Genomic DNA, 26,887 nt, shown 5'->3' on the forward strand with positions numbered 1-26,887 from the left:
TTTAAATTTACCATTATCTACCATATTAATATTTTTAAAATATATAAAAATAATTTCTATGAGGGGCCAGAAAAGGCAAATAGTTAAGCACAATCCCTATTAATAACAGAGTAATATAAGTGAAATAGATCACCAATGTTAACAGATTGTAGAACAGAAAATGAGAATGGACACAATGGTTTTACTTCTTTAAAAAAACTTTAAGTATAAGCTACAAACAGAAAAGCATATAAAACTTCAATGGGCAATTTAACAAATAATGGATAAAATGAACAGCTATGTGGATCCAACAACAAAACACTCCCAGCATGGCATCTTCCGATCCCAACTCCTACCTCTGCTCACATCATAGGTAACCTCTATCCTGACTTCCTTACTTTGCTTTATACCAATACTTAACATTCCTTAATACTATTACCACTTCCTTCTTTTGCTTTACATTGTTATCATCCTGCAATTGACTGAATTGTGACTCCCCTGAAATGTGATACAATGTGATTATATGTAGAGATAAATGAGGTCACAGGGTGGAGCTCTGATAGGTAGGATTAGTGTCCTTACAAGGAGATTCACCAGAGAGCTCGCTCTCTCTTCCCAAGCACACACAAAGAGGTCTGGTGAACACACATGGAGAAGGTAGCCGTTCGTCTAAAGGCCAGGAAGTCTCACCAGGAACTGACCATGCCGTCATGCTCATCTTGGACTTCCAGCCTCCGGAATGGCGAGAAAATAAATGTCACTCGTTTAAGCCCCGTAGTCTATGGTATTTTGCTATGGCAGTTCCAGCAGACTAATACATATTCCTTAGTACTAAAGTTAAATCTTGTCTGTTGATGAATTTTATATAAATGCAAGCAATCAGCCGTATGTTTCTGTGTTTTACTTCCTTCACTCAACACTGTAGGATTCATCCATGTTGATATATGTAGCAACAGCTTATTATCTTGGCTCTAAAGTTTTCCACTGTATGAATATACTGTTATTTATTTTACTGATAGATATTTGGGTTGTTTTCAGTCCAGAGATATTACAAACATGCTGCCATGAACATTTTTATTCGTGTCTCTTGGTGCATGTATTTCTGTTGATAATATCACTCAAAGTAGAAATACTATGTCATATGGTATCTATAAGTTCAGCTTTAGTAGATAATTCCAAATAGTTTCCCAAAGTAGTTGTACTAACGTACCCCCATACCAACAGACATAAGACTCATACTGTTACATATCTGCACTACATTTGGTACTGACAAACTCTTTAATTTTGACTAACCTGATGAATAGTGGTATTTCACTGTGGCTTTGTGTTTCTCTGATGACCAGTAAGGTTGAACAACTTTTATGTGTTTACATTTTCTAGATCCCCTGAAATGTTTATTTAAGTCTCTTGCACACTTTTCTATTAGGCTGCCTATCACTTTCTCTCCTTGATCTGTAGTCTTGTTTTTGTTTTTTATTCTAGATACTAGTCCTTTGTCATTTTGCAGTCTTGGCTTGCCTGTTCTTATTTTTTTCTTAATGGACATAAGTTCCTTAAGTTCGATGCAGTTGAATTTAAATCTTTTCTTTTGTACTTACTATTCTTTGTGCCTAGCTCAAAAAATTCTTGTCCAACCTCAAATCATGAAGATATTACTTTTTTTCATTCAAAATGCTCCTCTAGAAATTAGGTAAAGCTACCTCTTACTGGAGTCTTTTCCTTTGATTCCAGCTATCAGTGATTTACCATTTCCCTTACGTGTTTACATTCCTCCTTTTGGATGAACTGAATGCACTTTTCCTGGAAGGACCTGACAGGACATCTACACTGACAGTCCTTTTTCATAATAACCTGTAGGGTGGCACTGCCCAAACGTTCAAGTTGATCTGTAATTCTCACTAATATACAGTCTTCTGTTAGTGTCTCTAATAAAGAACAGGGATTTGAGGGTGAAACTGTGGAGGACTCTTTTCTTTCTAATCATCTTTCTTGTTTTTCCTTGGTCATATCTGTCAGTTGAGTGCTCAGCCATTTCCTACAGACTTTTCCTTTTCTCTCAATAGTAGCTATTTCTACTTTTTTCCTTTTTGGTCATAATAATTTGACCTCTACTAGGTCTCCTCCTCTGTCACATCAGTAAGAATGTACTGTTCCTTGTGGTCTTGATGGTGAATAAGACATTCTTTGGGAGCAGGAAGCCACAGCTTTTTTTGATAATTTTTTTAAATGCGGCTTTGGCAACTTTACATGTAAAATGCTCATGATGTGCTTTTGGAGTGAATGTAGGGTTTCAGCTAGAATATGGGAATAGTTTCTGCCACCTTAGCATCTTCTTTAGTACAAAGCAGAGGAGATGGTAGATGGACTGTGTGTGCTTAATAAAGGCATTCATGGGGACTTGTGATGCAGATGACTGTGGACTCGAGAGCATCAGGTATGATCCAGAATCCTCCATTCAAAGCCAGCTGCCTACTCTGCAATGGGTTTATACAAAGATTATATATAAAGATTCACATAAAGGTTATGGAATCTCTGTGAAGTCTGACTAACCAAGAAAAGTCAGTTAAAGGAATCATCCTCCCTGGATGCCATTTTCAGTGTGAATTCCAACCCAGTGTATTCAAACACAGACAGAGAAGGAATGAGATCAGCTCTGGAATCCCAGGACTTCTCTGATAGTCGGTCTTCATCTTCCCCTCTGGTGTAGCACCGGGATGCAGCATTCCTGATTCTGCCGTAACCACCATAGGGTGAGAACACAGGGTGAGCAGGGCACACCGCACCAGCATCATAACTGCAGGCCTCTGCCATCGCAGGAGGCACCTGTAAAGAATCCAACAGCCCTTAACAGTGGTATGCTGCTACTTCACCTCTGCCTTTCTGTCCAAAGACATTCTTCAGGACCATGACCAATGGCTCAAAGTCAAATGTGACTGCTGTCACTCTTAGAGACGTGGAATATCCCCTTCAGACTGGCAAAAATTACGAAGTCTCACAATACCAAGTGTTAAAGATGTGAACCAATACGAACTCTTGCACAACATGACATTAATGACTATTACACTTTCTGCCTCTGTTTTTGAGACCCCACTTTAGTGGGTGTCTGGAACTCACACAGAAAGTACAATTTTATCATTTTGTCACATGTTAGTAGTTTAATTTGGGGATCTGGCACTTACTTGTTTACCAAGCAGCATGCTTTAAGAGTCCAAGATGTAGAAATGATGAATTCTCTCAGCACTGCAGTGCTGTTACAATTAACCACTGATTTTTACACCCTCAAATTCAGAAGTCTTTCCTTATCTTTTGGGTAGTTCTAACATCCTGAGTCCTTTTATTCCTGTAAGTGCTACCAATGTTCTATTGGACTCAATAAGACTTGAGAGATTCAAACAGGGGTGGATTTACACGGAGCAATCTTTGATGCTGGGAGAGGCAGGGTTTCTAGCTGCCCTGCGGAGGCCTCCCAGCAGAAGGGCCAAGAAGGAGCTACTCTTCCCAACCACAGGAAGTCTTCTCCCTTGAGGCTGGAAGCAGGTGTGTTAGCAGCTGCGGTGGCCGCAAAGGAAAAGATGAAGGAACTGACTTCTTGGCTTCAGCTGGGCTCTCATTCGCCAGTCTCATCAGGAGCCTTAGGAACACACCACGCTGACAAATCCAGGTGAGCCAGTCCATGGGCACGGCAGGCTCCCCGGCAGCCAGCATTCTTTAATAGTATCCCCAAAAGCTCTGTGGTCTCGTCTTCCACACTTACGTTCATAATCTACCTGAAACTGATTGTTATGTGTGCCGTGAAATATGGGTCTAATTTAATTTCTTAACATATGGAAACCCGATTGTCCCAGCGCTATGAACTGTAAAGGCTGCCCTTTCCCTGCTTTTCTGCTGGGACACTCCTGTTGTGAATCCCATGTAGATGTGAATGGGTTCTTTGCAGTGCTCTCTGACCCGTTCTGCTGGCCTGCCGCCTCTCTCAGTCCGTGCCAAGAGCACAGTGTCATACTTAGAAAAGCTTCATTATATTTTGATATTTGGTAAATAAGTTAAACCCCAGCTTGTTCTTCAAAAATGTCTTGGGTATTTTTGGCTCTCTGCATTTCCATAAACATTTTGGAACATCTCACTGAGATTCTGATTGTGCTAAATTTAAAAATTAACTCGAGGAGAAGTAATATCTTTACAATATTGAGTTTTCCAACCCATGAACATGGGATAGTTCTTTTTGTGTCTCTAAAAATGTTTATACATTTTACATGTAGTCATCTTGCGTAACTTTTGTCAGATTATTAGGTACTTATTTTTTTATGCTATTGTAAATAGGGTATTTTAAAAATTTCATTTTCTAGGAGTGCCTGGGTGGCTTAGTTGGTTAAGCATCTGACTCTTGGTTTTGTCCAGCTCAGGTCATGATCTCATGGTTGTGGGATCGAGCCCCGCGTTGGGCTCTGTGCTCAGTAGGGAGTCTGCCTCAGATTCTCTCTCCCTCCCACTTGTACTCTCTCTCTCAAATAAATTCTTTTAAAAAAATTCGTTTTCTAAATGGTTGCTGCTTATATATGATATAAATAATATTTACATGTGATTTTGTGTCCAGCAAACTTATTAAAGTCCCTTAATTCTAATAAGTTGTCTGTAGATCTTTTGGATTTTCTAAGTACACAGTCTTATCATCCACATATAATGATAGTGTTATTTCTTCCTTTCAGATCCTTGTATCTTTTTTTCTTACATTACCTAAGCTAACCAAAACCTTAATACAATGCTATCAAATAATTCTTGTTCCCAAACTAAAAAAAATTTTTTTTCTAATATAATCACAAAACATGATATGCACTGAAGGTTTTCTAGAGATATACTTTGTCAGATTAAAAACATTTCTTCTATTCCTAGTTTGTTAATTGCTTTTAAAAATCATAAATGGGGGGCGCCTGGGTGGCTCAGTTGTTAAGCGTCTGCCCTCGGCTCAGGTCATGATCCCAGGGTCCTGGGATCGAACCCCGCATCGGACTCCCTGCTTGGCGGAAAGCCTGTTTCTCCCTCTCCCACTCCCTCTGCTTGTGTTCCCTCTCTCGCTGTCTCTCTCTCTGTAAAATAAATAAAATCTTAAAAAAAAATAAACATCATAAATGGATGTTGAGTTTTATCAATTACCTTTTTTGTATCTATTGGGATGATTTTATGATTTTTTTCCTTTCATTTATTAATGTGGTAAACTATCAATTGATTTTCTAATGCAAAATTAACTTTTCATTCTTGGGATAAACCCATGTGGTCATGATTCATCCTTTTTACATGGTTTCCTAGTATTTTGTGTAGGACTTTTGCATGTTGATAAGCGAGTCTGGTCTATGACTTTCTTTTCTTGTATTACCTTTTTTCCAGGTTTAGATGTAAAGGGTTTGCTAGTTTGAGGAAATTGAGCTGGAGAGTATGGTCTCCTCTTCTGTTGCCTAGAGGATTTTGTAAAATAATAATGATTTATTCTCCAAATATTTGATAGAATTCATCACTGAAGGCTGGAGTATAGTTTTAGGAAGTTTTGCCTATTGATGGATTCAATTTATTTAATGGCTTTGGACCATTCTGGTTTTTAAAAGTTCTTCTTGGAAAAATAGTAACAGTTCTTCTTCAATATGTTTCATGTTTTCTTTTCCTAGGGGTTTGTCTATTTCATTTAAACTTTAAAATTTATTGGCATAAAGTTATTTATAATATCCTGTGATTATACTTCAATCTCTGGACCACAGTAGTGATATAACCTCTTTCATTTCTGATATTGACTATTACTACCTGACAGAGTAAACCTTTAAAATTGTGAAAGAACTCTCTTCAGGGGCGCCTGGGTGGCTCAGTCAGTTAAGTGTCTGCCTCGGGCTCATGTCATGATCCCAGGACTCTGGGATCGAGCCCCACATTGGACTCCCTGCTCTGTGGGAAGTCTGCTTCTCTCTCTCCCTCTGCCCCTACCCCTGCTTATGCTCACTCACTCTCTGTCAAATGAATAAATATAAAATCTTAAAAAAAAAAAAGAACTCTCTTCATTTCTAGCATGCTTTTCCCTTAGGGCTTATTTTAATATGAACATAGCTACTACAGCTTTCTTTTGGTTAGAATTTATAAGATACAACTTTTCCCACTTTCACTTTCTACCTTTCTATGGCCTTTTATTCAGAGGTTATATTTGGATGTTTTTCTCTAACTAATCTGACAGCCTTTGTCTTTTAACTAATATGATTAATATGCTTACTACTTTTTTATTTAAATAATTCCTAATATTTTGGAGCTAAGTCTAAAATCTAAACCTAAAATCTTACTTTGTTGCTTTTTATTTTTTGTGTACCTTCACCTTTTTTCTTCTTTCTATCTTTTGCAATGAGAAAGATATAAATAATAAATATAACTGATAATAAATATTAAATAATTGAGTAAATGATCCAAAAGTGATTAAAGCATGTATTAAGTCACAAGAATGATTAATAATTCTAAAGTAATTATAGGACGATTTAAGGAATAAATAATAATAAATAATAAAATAATAAATAAGCAAAAATGTGCGTGTTAGTAAACTCAAGTCCATGGTGATATAGGGAAGAAATACAATGAAAGGAGATTAGGAATTACTGGAAGTGGTGGTGTAGTTTTAAATAGGGTGTCGAGGGAAGGCTACAAAGAAAGCTGACATTTGTGCAAAGGCAGTCATGGAGTGAGCTGGAAGATATCTGGAAAAAAAGTTTTTCTGGAAGACGGAGGAGCAAGTCAGGTGCAAAGGGTGTAAGACAGAACCTAATCTGGTGTGTTGAGCAAAAGCACGGAGAACAGTATCGCTGGGGTGGGGTGTGTGAAAGGACAGCAGTTCATGCTGTGATCACAGGGACAGCAGCGGGGAGAGAGGATGTAGGGTCTGATAGGACTTTGGGTTTTAGTGTGAGTAGCTGAGAAGCCTTTGAAGGGTTCTGGAAACAAGATTGATGTGTTTGACTTCCATTTTAATAGAATTACTCTGTTGTACTGTTAAATACTGTCTCAAAGGTGCTAAATCAATGAAATTAGACAAGATAAAAAATGAGTTATAAATATTGGAAAGGCAAAATTACCATTATTTATGACTTATGTTTAAAACACTAAAAAATCCCATGTATAAAAATAATAGCTAAATACAAATGTAAGAAGAAATGTAGTACACTTATCTAAAGAAAACTTTAAAACACAATGGGACATTTCTTTGTTCTTCCGTTGCAAAAGAGATCTAAATTCTCCCACTAAATGGATCAATTCAATTCATTTCAATCTCAATTAAAATACTAAAAGATGATGCTTATTTTGAAATTTAATGAATTGTATTAATGTTCATTTGGAAAATAAAATGCACTAACTAGGAATTCTGAAAAAGAAGAGAAAGAGATTGGCTCTCTGAAATACTGGACAGATTATGAAGCTACAATAGTCGAAACTATTTATCAGAAAACGATCACATAGCTCAGTGGAACATAAGAGTCTCAAAACAAACCTGAATACATGCGGGAATAAAATTTATGATGAAAGCATCAGTGGAGAAGAAAAGTTGTTCAATAAATGCAGTTGGGAAAACTGGAAAAAAGAATTACTTGGAGTAGCCAAGGACTGGAGATGAGAGTTCATAAGGAGGAGTGGCTCCACATATGGTGGTGCGCCCATAAAATGGAAAACTATATTACAATGAGACATCAGGTAGATTTGCATGTGCTGACAACAAGGATGTCCAAATTTTCTTTCTTTTTTGAGACCAGCTGGTTGCGACTGTGAATAAAAGGGAGTTAGCAAACTTTAAAGGAAACATTCTATGCATTTGGGCTCATATGCTCTTTGGGCTTTCAATTCTGAAAACACAAAGGCCATTTTGCTTATTTTCAGGTTTTTCAACTACATCCTATGAATGATACCTGGAGAATTAACGTCACTGAATAATGCAGTCTCCACCAACTGGAATTTAACTGTTCAGCTCTCAATCTTATTTTCTCCTCCAGGCAACTTTTAAGCCATATTAGTAAAAAACGAAACCAACTACTATCATCAGGGATTTGGCTAAAAGGAAAATTCCAGGGAATAATGTGAGATCAGTACATTTAATCCTAATCCCCTAAACCTTCTGCCACTTATAAAATAGCATCGTGGATGATAAATGAAAATATTCAGAACTAGGACCCTCAGGTGCTACAAATTCTTCATTAGGAAAGTAAAACGAATATATGTTCTCTTGAACTCTGTAAAAGCAGAAAAATATGTTAAATGAGAAAGCTAGAAAGAAATATTTTCATTTTTTTTCCTGGCCAATCCACAGTTAAACCAGAACAATCAACTAATGAAAATGACGTGCTTTCCAAGAAGTCTGGTGGTTTAGTCCTTTATGATAACTCATTGCTTATTTTAGTTTCAAGTTTACTCACTTCAAAACAAGGGCTTCTTTGTGTTTATTAAAATGTCCTTAAAAGATTTAGAGAATATAAATGGTTAATACAGTTACTGTCATACTAAAAAACACACCATACAGATTCCATACTAGTTATGTAACCCACAGTACAAAGAACTTCAGACTGATCAAATCAGTTGGCAGAAAGAGGAAGCAATCCATTACTTTGTATAAATGATCCATTACTGTGACCCATGTTAAACAAAACTGCATGCAAGGGAAACTCTAAAAATACACGAGCAACTACAGGGTTACATGTGGTTGATCTGTATCAATAACAAAATGAGAATTCAAGTGCACTCTGAAATCATGGGAATGTACTGAAACAATAAGGAAGTTAGAATACATACTCTGAATGCATCATTACCTCTCAAAACTGTAAGAAGACCAAAGACTGCTTATCACAACTAATACTTAGTTGATGAGACTGGTTTTCCTCTCTTGCCTTTGGAGAACAACAGTTAGTACCTGTTGGGTGAAACTTATACTTTTCTTAGATACCATAATGGCAACTTCAGTGAAATTTATAGTCCAAATTTGATAGGATAAGCCACAGTAATAAACATTTTTTATTCATACAGAAACCTATTGGCAAAAAAATCACCAAGGTCAAGGAAGTATACCCAATTTTATAACACAGCTGTGCAGAGAAGGTTTCCAAATCTGTGTACATGACAAAACATTTTCTTATGTTATGGTCTCATTAAAGAAAGAACTTCTAGGCTGGCCAGTTCATTCTACTCTAAGGAAACATTCTCATATACTTCACATGCTCATTTGAAATCTACCAGAGTCAACTTTGATGATGAAGCACCACCATGTTTTCTTGAATAGTGCAGGAAAGTAAATATACACATTCGGACTTTTTATAGAAGATACATTTTGGGGGATTAGAGAAAGTATTTTGATATTTATTTTTTCTGAATTTATTATTGTTAATTATTTTATAGAAAGGAAGTTAGGAACAATTTGTTGAAGGTAAGGTAAGGTAAGATGTCTGATGTTCAGACATGGATTATATGCAATCTGTTTCATTAAATAGGCATGTTTTTTAAAGAGTACAATCTAAAGAATCATCAATAAATGTTATTGTTCAGATAGTATACTACAGATACATCTGTCTTTCTGGGATGCAGCCATGATGCCTCTACGTTTGGACTGAATGAAGCCAAGATAAATGGTACTTCAATATTGTCAAAGGAGCAGTATCACTGCCACTTTCCCTATTTGTTTATTAGCTGAGCCCACCTGCTGCAATAAGGGTTGGGTGCTTCTCTACTGCAATGGTGAAAACAAGAGCACAGAGCACACGGCTTTTCCTTTTATATGATTGCCAACATTGTTAAGACATGTGAGAGAACCACATAGCCTTTAAAGATAAAGTTGCTAGGGATCAAGGCACAGACCTAGAAATAATCCTAGTTCAAACTGTTTCTCTCTTCTCCCCATGAGGCATGTTTTCCTCTCCTTAGGATAAGACTATTCAGCTTATTTAATCATACGTACGCAGTTTATAAACTGCAGATGCCACTCAGTTCTAATGATCAAGTGCTTGCTTTCTGAGATCTTGTATTCTGTCTTAACAGTTTCATTGAGGAGTACAATAGGAATATGCCCCACAGTAGGGAAGTGCTTGTAATAGTAGTACTGTCTGTTTACTACTTTCTAGGAACTATGTTAAGGCACCTTACATACATTATCTCCTTTAATACCTGTGACAACCTTATCAAATAAGTTTCTTCACTCTTGAGAAAACTGAGGTTTAGCTACAAAGATGAGGTATGCACTCAAGCAGGGTAACTCCAGAGCCCATGCCATTAACTATTATATACACTAAATGCTTTCATACAAAATAATTTCTTAGCAATCATTATTGTTTGTGACCTAATTTCCTACGGGTGAGCCAATCACCATCATTATTGTTAGAGGCAGGCCAATATTTACGAGTGTTTCAAACCATTCAGCTTCAGAAATTACTAACTCCATATCCTAAGAAGTAAAGCATGAGATCCTTCAACAATTGATCGCTGAAAAAAATTATGCCACTTCAACATGTTTTTCTTTCTTTTTTAAAGATTTTATTTTATTTATTTGACAGAGAAAGAGACAGCGAGAGAGGGAACACAAGCAGGGGGAGTGGGAGAGGGAGAAGCAGGCTTCCCGCTGAGCAGGGAGCCCGATGCGGGGCTCGATCCCAGGACCCTGGGATCATGACCTGAGCCGAAGGCAGACGCTTAACGACTGAGCCACCCAGGCGCCCCAACATGTTTTTCTTAGGATGGGTGGCATTCAAGAAAATGACCACTTTTATCATTTTCCATTCATGTGAATTATACTCATTACCCTCTGGGACAGAGATTTTTCTATACTTTAATTACGTGAATGTTAAAAAAAAAAAAAGCCATTCCATGCATTTAACCTACATGTTGGTGTTGCTAATTATAAGGAATGCTTGCATATTTGCAGACAGATTTATATAGCTTATGACTGATTACACTTAAACATTTGAAACATAGGTTCAAAATCTTCTTAGAGCCCGTTCTTCTCAAGCTTTTGTCATTTCATACACTTCACATTTATTTTCTTTTGAATGCAAAGTGCTCTTCTCAGCTTCATATCTCTTGGAATTCACTTTCAGTCTTTCAGAGTCTTGTGATTCTTTCAGAATCACAAAGAACTCAAATAGAAAATAGTGATGCTCACAGACCCACTGCAGATTATTCTTCACAGGCTGCTGGGCAGCACAGCCTTCTATTACAGAGCATGTTACTCTGAACTGAACAGTGTCCTTCAGGCGGCCTCAGTGAATGGCGTCTATAGCAAATCTATCCTCACGTCTACACTGTACTGCAACATTCTCACAGGACTACTATGGGCCTTTGGCAATTTCAGCTTTCTCTTGGTTTTCAATGGCAAAGCTATGCAGAATCAGAAAGGATGGTTTTGCTGGTTGGCAATTCCCTAAACTTGGAGCTGGAGTAGTCGATGTGGATCAGGAAGCAAAAAAAAAAAAAAAAAATCCTAATTGTTCACAATGGGGTTGGGACTTTCCAAAGTTAGAAATGGCAGTCTTTAAAAGCTTAAGCCAAGAATGACTGAGAAGGAAGGGCCATTCATTGGGTCTATTGCTTGTTTTTTGGTTGGTTGGTTGATTCATTCATTCATGATATACTGGTACCTACAATACACCAATGCTGTGGGGAGTGCGGGAGACTCACTGGGGGACAAGACAAAGTAGTCTCTGCTTTTAGAGAACCTGAGTCTGAGCAGAGAGACATTTATAATAATGCATGATAGTAAGTACGCTACAGGAAAGAAAGAGTACAACAGAACCATAAAACGGGCACTAGACACCTCTGATTCATCATGGCCTAGGAACCTTTGAGAAGGGCCTTGGAAAGGGAAATTGACAAATATTCAATGGGCACTTCCATGAGCAAAGTGCTGATGACAGAGCTCAGGGTTATTTGGGGGAAATCTGTACAAAAGACTCCTCCCCATTTAACTTTGCTAAAAACACTGTGAAACATGTACACCTCTGTTTCATATACTAAAGTACCATTTTAATACCTGAGCTAAGATGAGGCAAAGGTATCCATCACAGGTTTTCAGACTGAGAGAGAGTAGAACAATGGAAAGGCCCATGGCCCGAGGCACATGCTGGGCGCGTGCCAAGCAGCACACAGTGAGTGACTTCTGCCACAGAAGCTGTCCCAGACAACACTCCTAGCTTCTCAGAAGTCAAAAGGAAGGCTCAAAATATGGCTTTCTTGCTACATATTATCTGGCAAAAAGCAAATCCAACAGTCAGGGCCGCTAAGACCCCAGGAGACAGAGATTAAAACTTGAGAAAAGAAGTAATTGATTCACAGCAAAGGGTTAGGCCTAAATAACTGAAGTTCATGCAGAAACCCCATTACAGCTTTGATAATGGAGGAGCTAAGGGTGTCCTCCTTTCAGATCAGGAAAAACCAGAGATATATCGAAGAAGTATCTTAACGTATCTTCTCCCTTTTAGACCTCTGAACAGGGTGCTCCTCCTGCCATTGACTCCCAAGTTCCTGAAGGTAATATCCCTCTGGGTGGTCTCCTGGGCTCGGCCAACACCTGAGTTAGTTTCTGAGTCCTAATGCTGCAATTCACTGAACTTCTGAGACCTCGGCTTCTACGGAGCTCAGACAGAGGACAAGTGCCCCTGGGAAGACCCTTCCTTACCTTCTCTAACAGGGTTGGATGGCACTCCTGAGAGCCTACAAACATCTCTGCTCTTAAGAGTGTTTGGCATACAAATATGATAGGTCACTAATTTATCAGTTAAAAATGTTCCATGGTATCTGAAAATGCTTTATGATGGAAATGGGCATCATTTACTCTGTTACCAGCTCAAATTTTACCCAGCAACTAATATTTTAGATATATATATACACACACATATATATAGATGTGTGTGTACGTGTATATACACATGTAAATACACACACACACATAGTGTATACATACCCCTATCCTATATATATGAGAGAAGACAGAGACAGATGGAGTATGAGGGTGGGGAGAGGGAGAACAAATAATAAAGCAAATGAGGTAAAATATTAATAATCGTAAATGTGGGTAAAATGTATATGTGTTCTACATACTATTCTTATTCTTCTAACTCTTCTGTATGTTTGAAACTGTTTCCAAATAAAATGATAAATAATAAAGTACAGTCCACCACTGCCCTCTATCCCCCAGCCATGGCACTTCCAATCCCCTTGATCTTGCTCCACTCTTTATCAAAGTGGTATCACCTTTGAACATATTAATTTCTGCATTTTTCATGTTTATTATCATTTCCCCTTAGCAGACCGTGAACTTTGAGAGGGCAGAGCTTCTTTTCTGCTTTGTTCACGGGTACCTTCCTGTCTATTACAGGTGCTCAGTGACGGTGCACGGCGCCTAGCAGACTGAATGAATGCAGGTCTGGCTGAGGGGCAGTGAGGCTTCCAAGATGACTGCCTCATCCAATATCCCCAAGCAACAACTCCTCTCCAAGCCCAGCTCAGGAGTGTGGGTTTATTTAGAAACCGAAGGAAAGAACTTTTCTGAGCTAGGTACACAGGCACAGAGTAAGGCAGGGCAAAGGGCCCACAGGAAAGAGGGATTAAATGAAAGCCCAAACACTAAATGCTGAAACTCTCACATGCAAACACCAGCCTCTCATGCTGTTTTGCTCTGATGCTGCTGCCCTTAGGCAGGATATTTGGAGAACTTTTTTTGGAGAAACTGAATGGCTCTAGAGAAAAACCATACAGATAGTGACGCTGAGGAATACCACACACACACACACACACACACACACACACAAAATGTCAGAATACCTGTCCAATCACCCTGCAGTGAGGCTGACTAGCTGATAAGGCCCACTCTCACACAAAACCTCCTAGGATTTTCAGTGCTTCATTCTTACATATGAATAGATAACAAAGGAATGTCAGACATTTAAGCAAAGCTTCAATTGTACTAGACAGACCAACATAAACGAAACATGAAAAAAGGAATTCAGAATGAATCGTGATAGTGCTGAAATACAACAAAAGTCCAGAAATTTTTCTCCTCAGAGAGAGAAAGCAAGTAAGCCGTGAATTAAAAAGGACACTACAAAAAGGGAACAAAGAACAAGAAATTATCTTAGAAATTATTTTCATGAAGGCTGAAATAAAAAGTTTAATTATATAAATTACAAGAAAAAGTTGGGAAAATATCCGGTATTTCTCACTGTATAGAACTAAAAAGAGGGGGAAGGAAGAAAGAGACTGACAATATAAAATAAATCAAGAGAATCATTTCTGGATGTTTAACATGCAAATAATGAGAAAACAAGGAGGAAAAAAATACAGGAGAAGCTTTTGGTACGTGAGGATGCCAGTTTCCATATTAAAAAGGATAAACAGTCTGAGGATTATCATCATAAAATGTAATAATGGGGATAAAGTGAAGATGCTAAAACTGTCCAGAGAAGAAACGAGTTACATAAAGAATCAAAAACTTGAAATGGCATACTTTTCAACAGCAGAGCTTGAAGAACCTGAAGCCAGGCAACAGCTGGTAATGGTGGAGATAGGGAGCGGGGGTGGCAGACTGGCTTACTGTAAAGCAATCCTCCTGCCAAGAACAATTAGAAAAGCTGGAAAAAGTATTTTTTAAAAGTGCCTTTGAAAGCATCAAAGGCAGAAGAGACTGAAAGGGCCAAAATCCTAGAGAAAAAGGAAACTCAAGAGAGGTGTGTTATTCAAATAGCTCTTCTTTTTTACCAATTCATGAGCAGTAGCTAAGAGGAAAAGAAGCTGGCTTTCTAGAAGTATACCATGGCTCAAGGGTCAAAATTTGGGCATTTGGTGCCCATTCAAGAGAAGGCACACCCCAGGCTTTCAGTGGGAACCACTAAAGGGTTACCCCCTAGAAGTAGAGACCAACTGGACATAGACCAACTCTCACTCTCACAGAGGTAGCGTTGACTCAGCCTGAGTCCAGACGGCATTAACGTGTGATCAGTCCTTACTGTAATTGCTAGTCAAAAGCAAAAGGAAATTCTCCATGGAGGAATACAGAAGCCTCATATTGTCTTAACAATTTTTCATATATAATGTCAGGAATTCAATTAAAAAAGGAACACCTTACTAAGCAGTGATGGTTCATTTTTTCTTTTTTTTTTTTTGAGATTTGTTTATTTATTCATTTGAGAGAGAGAGCAAGCAAGCGAGCTGGGGGAGAGGCAGAGGGAGAGAATCTCAAGCAGACTCCCCGATGGCACAGAGCCTGACATAGGGCTTGCTCTCATGATCCATGAGACCATGACCTGAGCTGAAACCAAGAGTTGGATGCTCAACCAAATGAGCCACCCAGGCGCCCCAATGGTTCATTTTCTGTGTCAACTTGATTGGGCCATGGGGTGATCAGATATGGTCAAACACTATCCTGGGTGCATCTGTGAGGGTGCTTTGGATGAGATAAATATTTGAATCAGTGGATCAAGTCAAGCAGAGATTGCCTTCCTTGATATAAGGGGGCCTCATCCCAACAGAAAGGCTGAGTAGGAGGGAATTCCTCTGCTGTTTTTGAGCAGGGACATGGTTTTTCTTCTGCCGTTGGGTTCTAACTGAAACATCAGCTCTTCCTGGGTCTCAAGTTTGCCTGCCTTGTGACTAGAACTTATACACCATCTGTCCTCCTGGGTCTCCAGTTTACGGACTACAGTTCTTAGGACTCATCAGCCTCCAGAATTTTGTCAACCAATTCCTTACAGTTAATCTCCTTCTATATGTACACATATCCTACTGGTTCTGTTTCTCTAGAGAACTCTGATTTGTATACAAACATAATGAGGGACAAGATGGACGACCACAAACAAACAAGGAAAAAGAAAAGAAATGCAACCACACGAGACTTGGATATTGAAATTATCAGACACAACAGAATTTCAAGAATTGGTAACAACAAAAATAATAAAATGGAAATTTTACAAGCAAAAATTACAATAACTGAATTGAGACTACAAAAAATGGGTATAAATGGAGTTTATACATAGCTGAAGGGAAGACTGGTGTACTGAAAAATAGGTTGCAGAAAATATCTAGATTGAGGCAGGGAGAGAAAAAAAGTTGTATGTAAATTATACCTCAGCTTAAAAAAAAAAGAAAAGCTTAAAAATCTAATAGGGAGAATCAAATAAATATGCAATACCTATAATACAAGGTGGAATATATAAGAATTATGAGAAAACGGTTTCAAAGGAAGGATAATAAAAATGACTAAGAAGAATGAGGAAAGAGTTCACGTAGGAGTTGGCATCTGAGATGATTTCAGAAGATGGACGGATGGCATCTTTTGGGTGGTGGTAGGAGGAAGCAGAAAGGAAGTAGGTAAGAAGAAATACTAACAGGTAGGACGGAGCACTAGGTACGCACTAAGTGCGGGGACTCTGGCCGGGGGAGACAGAGGAGGCCATCTCCCTCAGAGGACCTGGAGAAGAACTCCCCGGCACCCAGATAATCACAATCTGCCCCTAAGATTTTATGAAATCACTTCTGAATTGGCATCAGTCAACATTCATATAATATGACGGAAGCCCTCAGGGCCTTTCCCCTCTGCAATGGGGATCAAGAGGCTCCTCAGCATTTCCCTAAGGGTCCTGGGCTATGAAAAAGGAAAAGGCTGAATCTCTAACCCTCAATTTGGTTTACTACAGAAGCTCCCAGAACTCTACTGGTGAGGAGATCAAATTATTTGTTGAAATGGAGTTTCTGGCTTGTCTATAGGCTTCATTTATGCACGCTCCCTCTGGTCTCTGTAGGACTGATACTGGGAAATGATTTACAGTCTGCTTTCCTAGGGACCGGCTGCCAGAAATGATGCTGGCTTCAATCTTTGCCCATTCATCAATATACCTTTCTGACACCTGATAATCTGGCTTCTTCCCAACCAAATGCAATTAGTCTGAACTGGCTTGGAATGCAAGATCTCAAAGCAACCACATTTTATTCTTGCGAAGCATCTTTCATTTAGTGCCTGCTAGGCTTTTTCCACTTCAGGGAATTTTTTGTGGCCTGCATTGCATATTGTTCACAGATTTTCCGTAAGAGCAAGAGGGGAGGGTAAAACAGCCTCATGCACGCAGGATAACCATATTAGAGAGCCTTTTCCTTCCTAGATCACATTCACCATTCTCATCTCCACAAACTGACAGACCTAAAAAGAATCTTCTGGATAGAATAAATCAGAGCCACAGAAGATCACAGAAATGTGTTCATCTGTTTTCATACTCTTGCATGCTATCTCTTCCGTCCTCCATCGGCTCTATGAATCTGCTCTTCTGTGAACGCCCAGTTCACTGGCAAAACAAAGTCGAAATGTAGCAAGGTATGAGCTCTATTTTTCAGACCTGCATCCATCTAACTGTAATGGTATTCACAAAGATAACACTTCTGCTTTAGCATGGCTACTCACTCACACCCCAGAGCCTCTTAGGAGTCATAGCCACTATGAGCCTCATGGTCCGATGATGGCTCTCCTATTCTAAAAGAGAACCTGCTTCATTCTAACAGTATGCTGAATGATGATGCTAATCCCAGCCTGTGGTTGTTGTTTTTTTTTTTAATCACATTCAAATAACAGTCATGAAGAGACCATCAAAAGACATACCTATCAATAATCCCAATTATTCTAGGAGTGGGGAGAAGCAGGTTAATAAAAAATTGCAAGGCAGGACAAAAGCCTAGCCACCTGAGTAGAGGAGGAAGCGCAGGTCAGATAAGAGGCGCGGGTCAAAGCTGTTGCTAAAGACGCTGCCACCCACCTGGTGCCGCTACTGGTCCTAGGCGCGAGTTCTCCTGCACAAGAACCGTGATGCAGACTTGACCTTTCTACTTTTCCCCTTTTATTAGTTATCTGTCACCGTGTAACAAGTAACCAAAAATGTCCTCTCTTGAGCCAACTTTCTGTTAGGAACTCTTACAATCACATTGCTGTTTTTAAAAAACAGAGAAAATGTATAAACCCCAAATGATTAGGACAGTGAAGAAACATATGCTGTTAAAGGAAGTTTGAGACAAAAAGTAAATAGAAAAAAAAATCACCCCCAAACTCACCACTCAAACACAATCACTATATTCATTTTGGTAATTTTATTTCAAGGCTTTAAATGGATGTTTCAATATAGCTGTAGTCATCTATTCTGTATATATTTTAACACCCTTAACATTTTATAATTTATGTTCCACAGTGTCTTCTGAGAATGTATTTTTGAAACTTGCACATTCCATACTCTACTTAACCTTTTCTTTATAGTAGGACAGTAGGGTGTTTCCAATTTTTCGTTACAACACATAATATCTTTTGTACATGAGTGTTTTCTCTATCTTTGAGATTATTTTCTTAACATAGATTCCAAAGAAAAGAATGGGCGTTTTTTAGAATTATTTTTTTCTTCTGCTAACACAGTCATAGTGAAATAGCACAAACAATGCAGAGTCTCTACCACAAATATACCCTTACTTCTAACCCCAGAGGTCACTACTATAAGCCACTTGGTGTTTACCTGTTCAGACTTTTAAAAGTGTATACAGAAGTATATACACACATCACACTACATTTTTCTTTTAAATACTGCAATAGTAGCAGCTCATTTTGATAACTGTTGAGGTCCACTTAGCAAGCATTAGTAAATGCTACTATATACTCAATAAGCAGACACTACCCAGGGCTACCATATACTAAGTTATTAAGCACTGTGTCATGCATTGTTCTGGGTACATATTTCTTGATAGATTTTATTAGCTAGCTCTTCAGCAGGAGTACAGACTTTGGAGTCAAACACACATGGGTTCAAATTCTAGCACAGCCACTTACCAGCTATCTAACCCTGAGCAACTTATTTCTGTACTAGGTCTTGGTTTCCTCATGTAGAAAATGGGAACAGGAGCCCATCGAAGACTTGATGAGCGGATTAAGACCCACAAATGATAGCTACAGTGATATAATAATTGTCATAGTAAAAACAGTGCATAGTTTAATCTTCAATCACTCTATCTACAAAAGAACTAAGTATCTTACATACATTTTTAAATCCTAATAAATAACAATGCAAAAACAGTTCAAAGTTTGTTCTCTTATTAAACAAAAACAAAATTGAGAGGGCGTGCTGTATTATCCTCTGGTCTAAAGATTTTATTTATTTATTTGAGAGAGAATGAGATAGAGAGCATGAGAGGGAAGAGGGTCAGAGGGAGAAGCAGACTCCCTGCAGAGCAGGGAGCCCGATGTGGGACTCGATCCCGGGACTCCAGGATCATGACCTGAGCCAAAGGCAGTCGCTTAACCAACTGAGCCACCCAGGCGCCCTATCCTCTGGTCTAAACATGGAAACTCAAGGGACAGTTAGTTAGGTTTAAAATGACCTATATAAAGTCATGATCTATCCATACTTTTCTTTAAGCAGTTTTACGTTCAGTTTTAAAAAGCTACTTGTTGAGTTATGAGAACAATTCATGGTAATTACTTTTTTTACTTTTTCTCCTACCTTCCTGAAACTTAAAAACATAACATTTGGTAATAGGAAAGAAAACTTTTAAACTAAAGAAAGATCTTGCAAACCAGCTGTAAAAAAAACATTTTGGGGACAAAGAAAATATGAATATGGACTATATTAGATGATATCAAAGAATTACCATTAATTTTGTTAGGTGTGATAATGACATGGTAGTTATATAAGAAAAGGTCCTTTTATAACGATGCACAGTGAAGTAATTATGGGTGAAATACCATGAAGGCTACAATTCAACTGAAAGTATTAAAAAAATGAGGTAAAGATAACAAAATCTTAGTAGCTATATTAATCTGGATAATGGGTTCTGGAGATTCATTATACAATTCTTTTTCTTTTTGAAGTTTTTCATAATAAAAATTTTAAATGATCAATTGAAAAATGAGTCTCTTTTTCCTTTCCATCCACATCCGCTTAGGTTGCTGTATTCATGCTTCGCTGAGATGGGTTGTAACTGAATATACCTTTAAACTGCTTAAACACCTCTCCCAGGCTATGTCTGAATTTTTCATCCTAACAACAAGCATTGGGTGGTTAGCTAAAGGTCCACATATAGCAGACTGAGGACTTCCATCACCAGGAGAATATTCTCAGAATTTGATACAATGCCACGAACACAGCTACCTCAGTGCCTAGGGACACAATAACATAGACACTGGGGTTTGCTGGAATGCAGAGCGCCGATGCAAAACATGACTAAGAACTTGCACACAGAAGAGAGGGGCTTAAGTCAGCTTCCACTGACAGACTTCTGCTACCTTGCCACTTAAATCTTAGAACGTAAGACTGCAAAGAAATGAGAATTGACATACATGGGTCCACCCCAGGTGTGACCCTGATAACTCAAGGAAATGAGAAAATACTTCTGGGTAGCGCCATTTCCCTGAACAATCTGGGTACCAGCACCTTTACTCAAGAGGGTTGCAATGCTTACGGATCAGATCATAGGCAGAAACAGCAAGGATACAAGAAATAGAGACAAAAAGAACTTTCCTTTAGAGAACCTGATTAGTGTTCCTCCTGCTTCCAGGGTGTGATGTGTAGTATCCAGAGAGACTGACAGGTTCCTGAAAGACCGAGGACAGATTTAATTGTCCACAAAATCTCCATTCATTCTATGCTCCCAGCTTTTGGAAAGCTTAGGTTGGTGGCCCCCCACCTGGAGCACCTGTGAGAACACTGATAGCTGGGTCCAAGCCCGAGAAAGTTTCAGATTCGGGAGTTCTGAGAGGGGCCCGATAATTTACATTTCTAACAACACCCCAAGTAACACTGATGCTGCTTTGAGAAATGCTGGCTTAGCTATCTGAATGAGTGCCTACTGTCCTCTCCCACATTCTGCTCACAACTACTCCCGGGCCAGGAAGATGAGGTGCTAACATGTGTGCGAGCAGTATGTAAGGTTTTCTCTGCCTTGTGGCCACTTCACTTCACTTGCCCTACTTGTCCCTTTAAACACATCTCACTAACTCTCAATACACTGGACCTGTGAGAAGATGGGGGACATTTTCCATATCTGACTGGATTGTGCATACACCAATATTAAAATGGTTCAATATTTAAATCTGAAAAGTGCTCAGAAATACTCAGATGAAATGCATTAGATAAAGTACTAAGGATTAACATGCATGAAGAATGTTTTATTATAAACCCCTGTTTTCACTTTCTTGCAGCTTTCCAAAAAATTAGCCCTTTGTGGTGAAATTTTCCATGCTTGGTTTCAGCCCAAAGGTGATTTTTTTTTTTTGCAAAGTTTGAGAAAAATATATTAAATAGTTTTTGAGTTATGAAAAGATGAAAAAAGCCCACACAATTTTTCCACTTTGAAAGCAATTTTAGGATTTTAAAAAAATATGCAGATGACTAAAACATGGCTGAAGTCACAAAGTTGAAACTTTCCATGTGTTCGGCTTTTAGCAAGGTAGTCTCCTGGGTAATTAGAAAAGATAATGTGTGTGCACACAAACAGATAAACATATGCATTTAAATAAATGCACAAGTGATTGGCAAAGTCACATTTCATCATATTCATAAGCCTTCCTCAGGAGGGGATTTATTGTTTCCCGTAAGAGAGTCTTTCACCAAGCAGAGTAGCTAGCTGTTGACTGCCTGACACCTGTGGTTTTCACGTAGCAGGGGTCACTGATGGCTCCCGAGGACGTAAATGTGGTACTCCTGTGCCCTGTGTCTCCAGAACCATCCACTTCCTTTCATATTCCCATCCCCCTGCTACCCCTAGCTCAAGTCTAGGATTCTAATTCATTGTCTTCCAAGTTCAATTTCTGCCCTTGGCCCATGCCTCAACACCAAGTCCCTTTATCTTTCTTGTACTAGAAAACACACATGTTCTCACTTCTCCAAATTCTCTCCAAACTGCCCCCAAAAGCATCGACCTGCTTCCCACTAAAGTCTTCCTTGTGTTATTTGAAGAACTCAAGTATTAAAAAAACAGTAGTAGAAACCTTATCAAACAGGTTTTGGTGGTTTCTTAAAGTAACTTATTCTATCCCATCTACAATCATCACCTCCCTGGCCACTTCACCTGGAAAACAGATAATGGGAAAGTCAGAAAACAAAAGACAAGAGTCCTAGTTGTGCGCCTTCATGGCTAACTGACATGTTAGTAACTCCCAGTTACTTCAGTCTCCACATCTGCAAAATGGAAAAATTAGGTTGTCACATGACCTTGTTACATGTAAACATGTTCTGTAAATTTCAAATGACTGTTGGGTATAATTGTTAGTAATGACAATACATCAATTTTAAAAACTGTTTCAGGTTTCCAGACTCAAATGAAGAACAAAGTACAAGGCACATGTATCAAATGAAGAACCAAGCTAAATCACAAAAACGCTTTCACAAGGATGTAGTCAACGATTAAGAAAAAGTCAACTTTCCTAGTTTTCATGTGTGCAGATTTAAAAGACAAATAGATGCTGACGTTCCTCCAACAAATGTTCCTGTTCCTCTTTCATTTTCGACATATCTCTCTGCATGGGCTATTCCCCCCAGCATATGTTAAAGTCTCCTCCACTTACAGGAAAAAATGTTGTCCTTAAGTTATCATCTTGTCTCCTCCTCTTCACTGGCCAGTTCCTGGACCATGACTCATTTATCACCAACTGCCTGGGACCCCCTTCTCCCACTATTTTACTAAAAATGTTCTCTTCTGGGGCATTAGTGACCTTCTGATTACCAATACCAGCAGCTTTATGTTCTCTTTGAACTAAACTCTGTTATCCTGTTTCAGTTATCTATATAATGTACTATCTGCTCACCTTATGGTTTTAAAACCACAGTGATTACTCTTATTCTGTGGGGTCAGGAATTCAAACAGGACTCAGCTGGACTTCTGCTCCATATGTCATTGGCAGGGGTCACTCCCTGGGCTGCCTTCAGTAGCAGATGGGATGGGCTGAAAGGTTCAAGAAGGTTTCACCGACATCTGGTGCCGCATGATCCTCTTATGTGGCCACCTTTGGCTTTTTCACAGCATGGTGGTCTCAGGTAGTTGAACTTTGTATATGGCAGCTGGCTTCCAAGAGGGAAGAAATAGAAGCTCCCAGTCCCCTTAGGCTTGGAATTAACATCACTTCCACTGTATCCCATTGGTGAAAGTCACATGTCCAGCCCAAATTCAAAAGAGAAGGGAAAGAGACTTCACCCCTTGAGAGAAGAATGGCAAAGAATCTGTGGCCATCTTTAATCCACCATCTACATTGTAGATATAAAGATGTACCTACATCTTTCTTGATGTTCTCCTTTCTCTTCTTTTAGCATGTGGTACACTCTGGTCTAGGGTAATGGCTTTCATTTTTTTTTTTTTTTTTTACCTTGATCCACAGTAAGATACATACTCTACATTGTAATCTAGGATAATCAACACACAAAAAGTGAAACAGAAGTTTCACAATACAGTCCACTCTAATATTTTCTATTCTATTTTACTCTATTATATATATACTTAAAAATGCTATTTTATTGTTCACAAACATATGCTTCTCTGCTCTGAGGAGGATGACAATTTGCAGCCTCCTTGATGGTAGACTTGGACATACAACTTGCTCTGTGCAATGCTGTGTGAAGGGTGACAAATGTCACCTCCAGGCAGAGGTTTTAAAATGCAGTGGGTGGTTCATTATTTCCTTTTTATCTTCTGCCATGAGACTGGAGTATGCCAGATAGAAGCTACTCCATCAATCTGGATTCTGGAGGAGTGCACAGTGACAACTACGTGGGACAGACAACCCTCAGAAGACTTGTAGCATGAGCAGTAAATAAATCTTTCTTGTTAAAAGCTACTGACACTGTGTTACTGTACCACAGTCTACCCTACCTTGACTGAGCCACTGGCTGCAACCCACTGCAGAATCCAGAATCCACTAACGGACTAATGTAGTCATTAATTTGGAAAATTACTCTAACTGTGCCTCTTCCTCTCCTTCCTCCTCCCTTCTGCCAAATAAAGTCATTCTCCTAATATACATCTATGACCTGTTTCTTTTCTCTCTTAACAATTTCCCTTGGCAAATCCCAAATACCATCTTCATTATTTCTCATCTAAACTACTATAACTTGCTTATCACTTGGTTGTTAGCTTCTTATTCTACACTCTCTCTCCAGCCCACTCCTTTTTGCTGAGAGATTAATATATCTGATTCAGGACTACTATCATCACAGTTCCCTCAGTGGCTCCTTACTGTCCAAGAAATAGAGTCCACACCCCCTAGTGCACACTTTCTTGTTTGCACTTCTATCAGCCTAGGTTCTTACGTCCCACTGCTCTGTGCATGCACACTAGGTTGCATCCAGATCAGACCACTCACTGCTCTTTTCATGTGTCCAATGCTACAAACCATTTTTTCATACTGTTCCCACTGTTTAGAATATACAACAACCCCCTACCACCAACACATCAAACTCTCTACTTCTGAACATTTCAAAGTATTGACTCAGTCTTCCCCTGCTCAAATACCAGTTCTTCATGAAGCTTTTTCTGATCTTCCCAGTTAGGATCCATCTCTTTCTTCAAAATATTCAGAGCCTTATGGTACTTCCTCATTTTGCCTTCTGTTTCTTATGTTAATCTAGGGACAGGACTCTGACAACCGTTACTTTGACATATGAATGACCTCCTATTCTTTCCCCTCTCTCCAGTTTATCTTGCCTGTTGAACACAATGCAGTGATATTATATGAATGCTTATCACAAGCAAATCTAACTTTGACTGCAGACATGAAGGTTCATCAGAATAGTGTAAGTGCATCATGGTCTAAATAATCTCATTGTTCACAGAATAGTTGATTTTATTTTTTTTCCCTACTGTAGACAAGATGTACTCCTTTTTTTTAGTTGAAATTTTTTTTAAATTTTATTTTATTATGTTATGTTAGTCACCATACATCATTAGTTTTTGATGTGGTGATCCACGTTCCATTGTTTTCATATAACACCCAGCGCTCCATGCAGTACGTGCCCTCCTTAATACCCATCACCTGGCTAGCCCATCCCCCCACTCCCTTCCCCTCTAAAACCTGCAGTTTGTTTCTCAGAGTCCATAGTCTCTCATGGTTCATCTCTCCCTCCGATTTCCCCTCCTTCATTTTTCCCTTCCTTCCCCTAATGTCCTCCATGCTATTCCCTATGTTACACAAATGAGTGAAACCATATGATAATTGATTGTCTCTGCTTGACTTATTTCACTTAGCATAATCTCTAGTCCCATCCACATTGATGCAAAAGTTGAGTATTCATCTTTTCTGATGGCTGAGTAATATTCCATTGTATATATGGACCACATCTTTATCCATTCATCTGTTCAAGGGCATCTCGGCTCTTTCCACAGTTTGGCTATTGTGGACATTGCTGCTATGAACATTGGGGTGCATATGGCCCTTCTTTTCACTACCTCTGTGTCTTTGGGGTAAATACCCAGGAGTGCAATTGCTGGGTCATAGGGTAGCTCTATTTTTAACTTTCTGAGGCACCTCCACACTGTTTTCCAAAGTGGCTGTACCAACCTGCATTCCCACCAACAGTGTAAGAGGGTTCCCCTTTCTCCACAACCTCTCCAACATTTGTTGTTTCTTGCCTTGTCAATTTTTGCCATTCTAACTGGTGTAAGGTGGTATCTCAGTGTGGTTTTGATTTGAATTTCCCTGATGGTTAATGATGATGAACATTTTTTCATGTGTCTGTTAGCCATTTGTATGTCTTCTGCCCATTTTTTGACTGGATTATTTGTTTTTTGGGTGTTGAGTTTGTGAAGTTCTTTATAGACCTTGGATACCAGCCCTTTATCTGTAGTGTCATTTGCAAATATCTTCTCCCATTCTGTGGGCTGCCTCTTTGTTTGGTTGACTGTTTCCTTTGCTGTGCAGAAGCTTTTTATCTTGAGGAAGTCCCAAAAGTTCATTTTTGCTTTTGTTTCACTAGCCTTTGGAGATGTATCTTGAAAGACGCTGCTGTGGCCAATGTCAAAGAGGTTACTGCCTATGTTCTCCTCTAGGATTTTGATGGATTCCTGTCTCAAATTGAGGTCTTTCATCCATTTTGAGTTTATCTTTGTGTATGGTGTTAGAGAATGGTCGAGTTTCATTCTTCTGCATGTGGCTGTCCAATTTTCCCAGCACCATTTATTGAAAAGACTGTCTTTTTTCCATTGAATATTTTTTCCTGCTTTGTCGAAGATTATTTGACCACAGAGTTTAGGGTCCATATCTTGGATCTCTATTCTGTTCCACTGGTCTATATGTCTGTTTTTGTGCCAGTACCATGTTGTCTTTGTGATCACTACTTTGTAATATAGCTTGAAATCAGGCACCGTGATGCCCCCAGCTTTTTCTTTTTCAACATTTCTTTGGAGATTCAGGGTCTTTTCTGATTCCATACAAATTTTAGGATTGTTTGTTCCAGCACTTTGAAAAATGTCATTGGAATTTTGATTGGGATGGCACTGAAGCTATAGATTGCTCAGGGTAGCATAGACATTTTAACAAGGTTTTTTCTTCTGATCCGTGAGCATGGAATGTTTTTCCATCTTTTTGTGTCTTCAATTTCTTTCATGAGTGTTCTGTAGTTCCTAGAGTATAGATCCTTTACCTCTTTGGTTAGGTTTATTCTGAGGTATCTTATGGTTTTTGGTCCTATTGTAAATGGAATCGTTTCTCTAATTTCTCTTTCTACAGATGCATTGTTAGTGTATAAGAAAGCAACTGATTTCTGTGCATTGATTTTGTATCCTGCCCACATTACTGAACTGCTGTATGAGTTCTAGTAATTTGGGGTGGAGTCTTTTGGGTTTTCCACATAAAGTATCATGTCATCTGTGAAAAGAGAGAGTTTGACTTCTTTGCCAATTTGAATACCTTTTATTTCTTTTT

General features: G+C 38.8%; 1 protein-coding gene across 3 annotated transcripts in view; it reads right to left on the minus strand.

Annotated features, from left to right (window-relative positions):
• Positions 1–26,887, minus strand: part of LDAH (lipid droplet associated hydrolase) — a 109,000-nt gene that overhangs the window by 34,610 nt on the left and 47,503 nt on the right. The window lies entirely within an intron of this gene.

Source organism: Callorhinus ursinus, unplaced genomic scaffold (genome assembly GCF_003265705.2).
Source record: "Callorhinus ursinus isolate GAN/ISIS: 27379988/994484 unplaced genomic scaffold, GSC_fseal_2.0 scaffold10, whole genome shotgun sequence".
NCBI classification, from domain to species: Eukaryota; Metazoa; Chordata; class Mammalia; order Carnivora; family Otariidae; genus Callorhinus; species Callorhinus ursinus.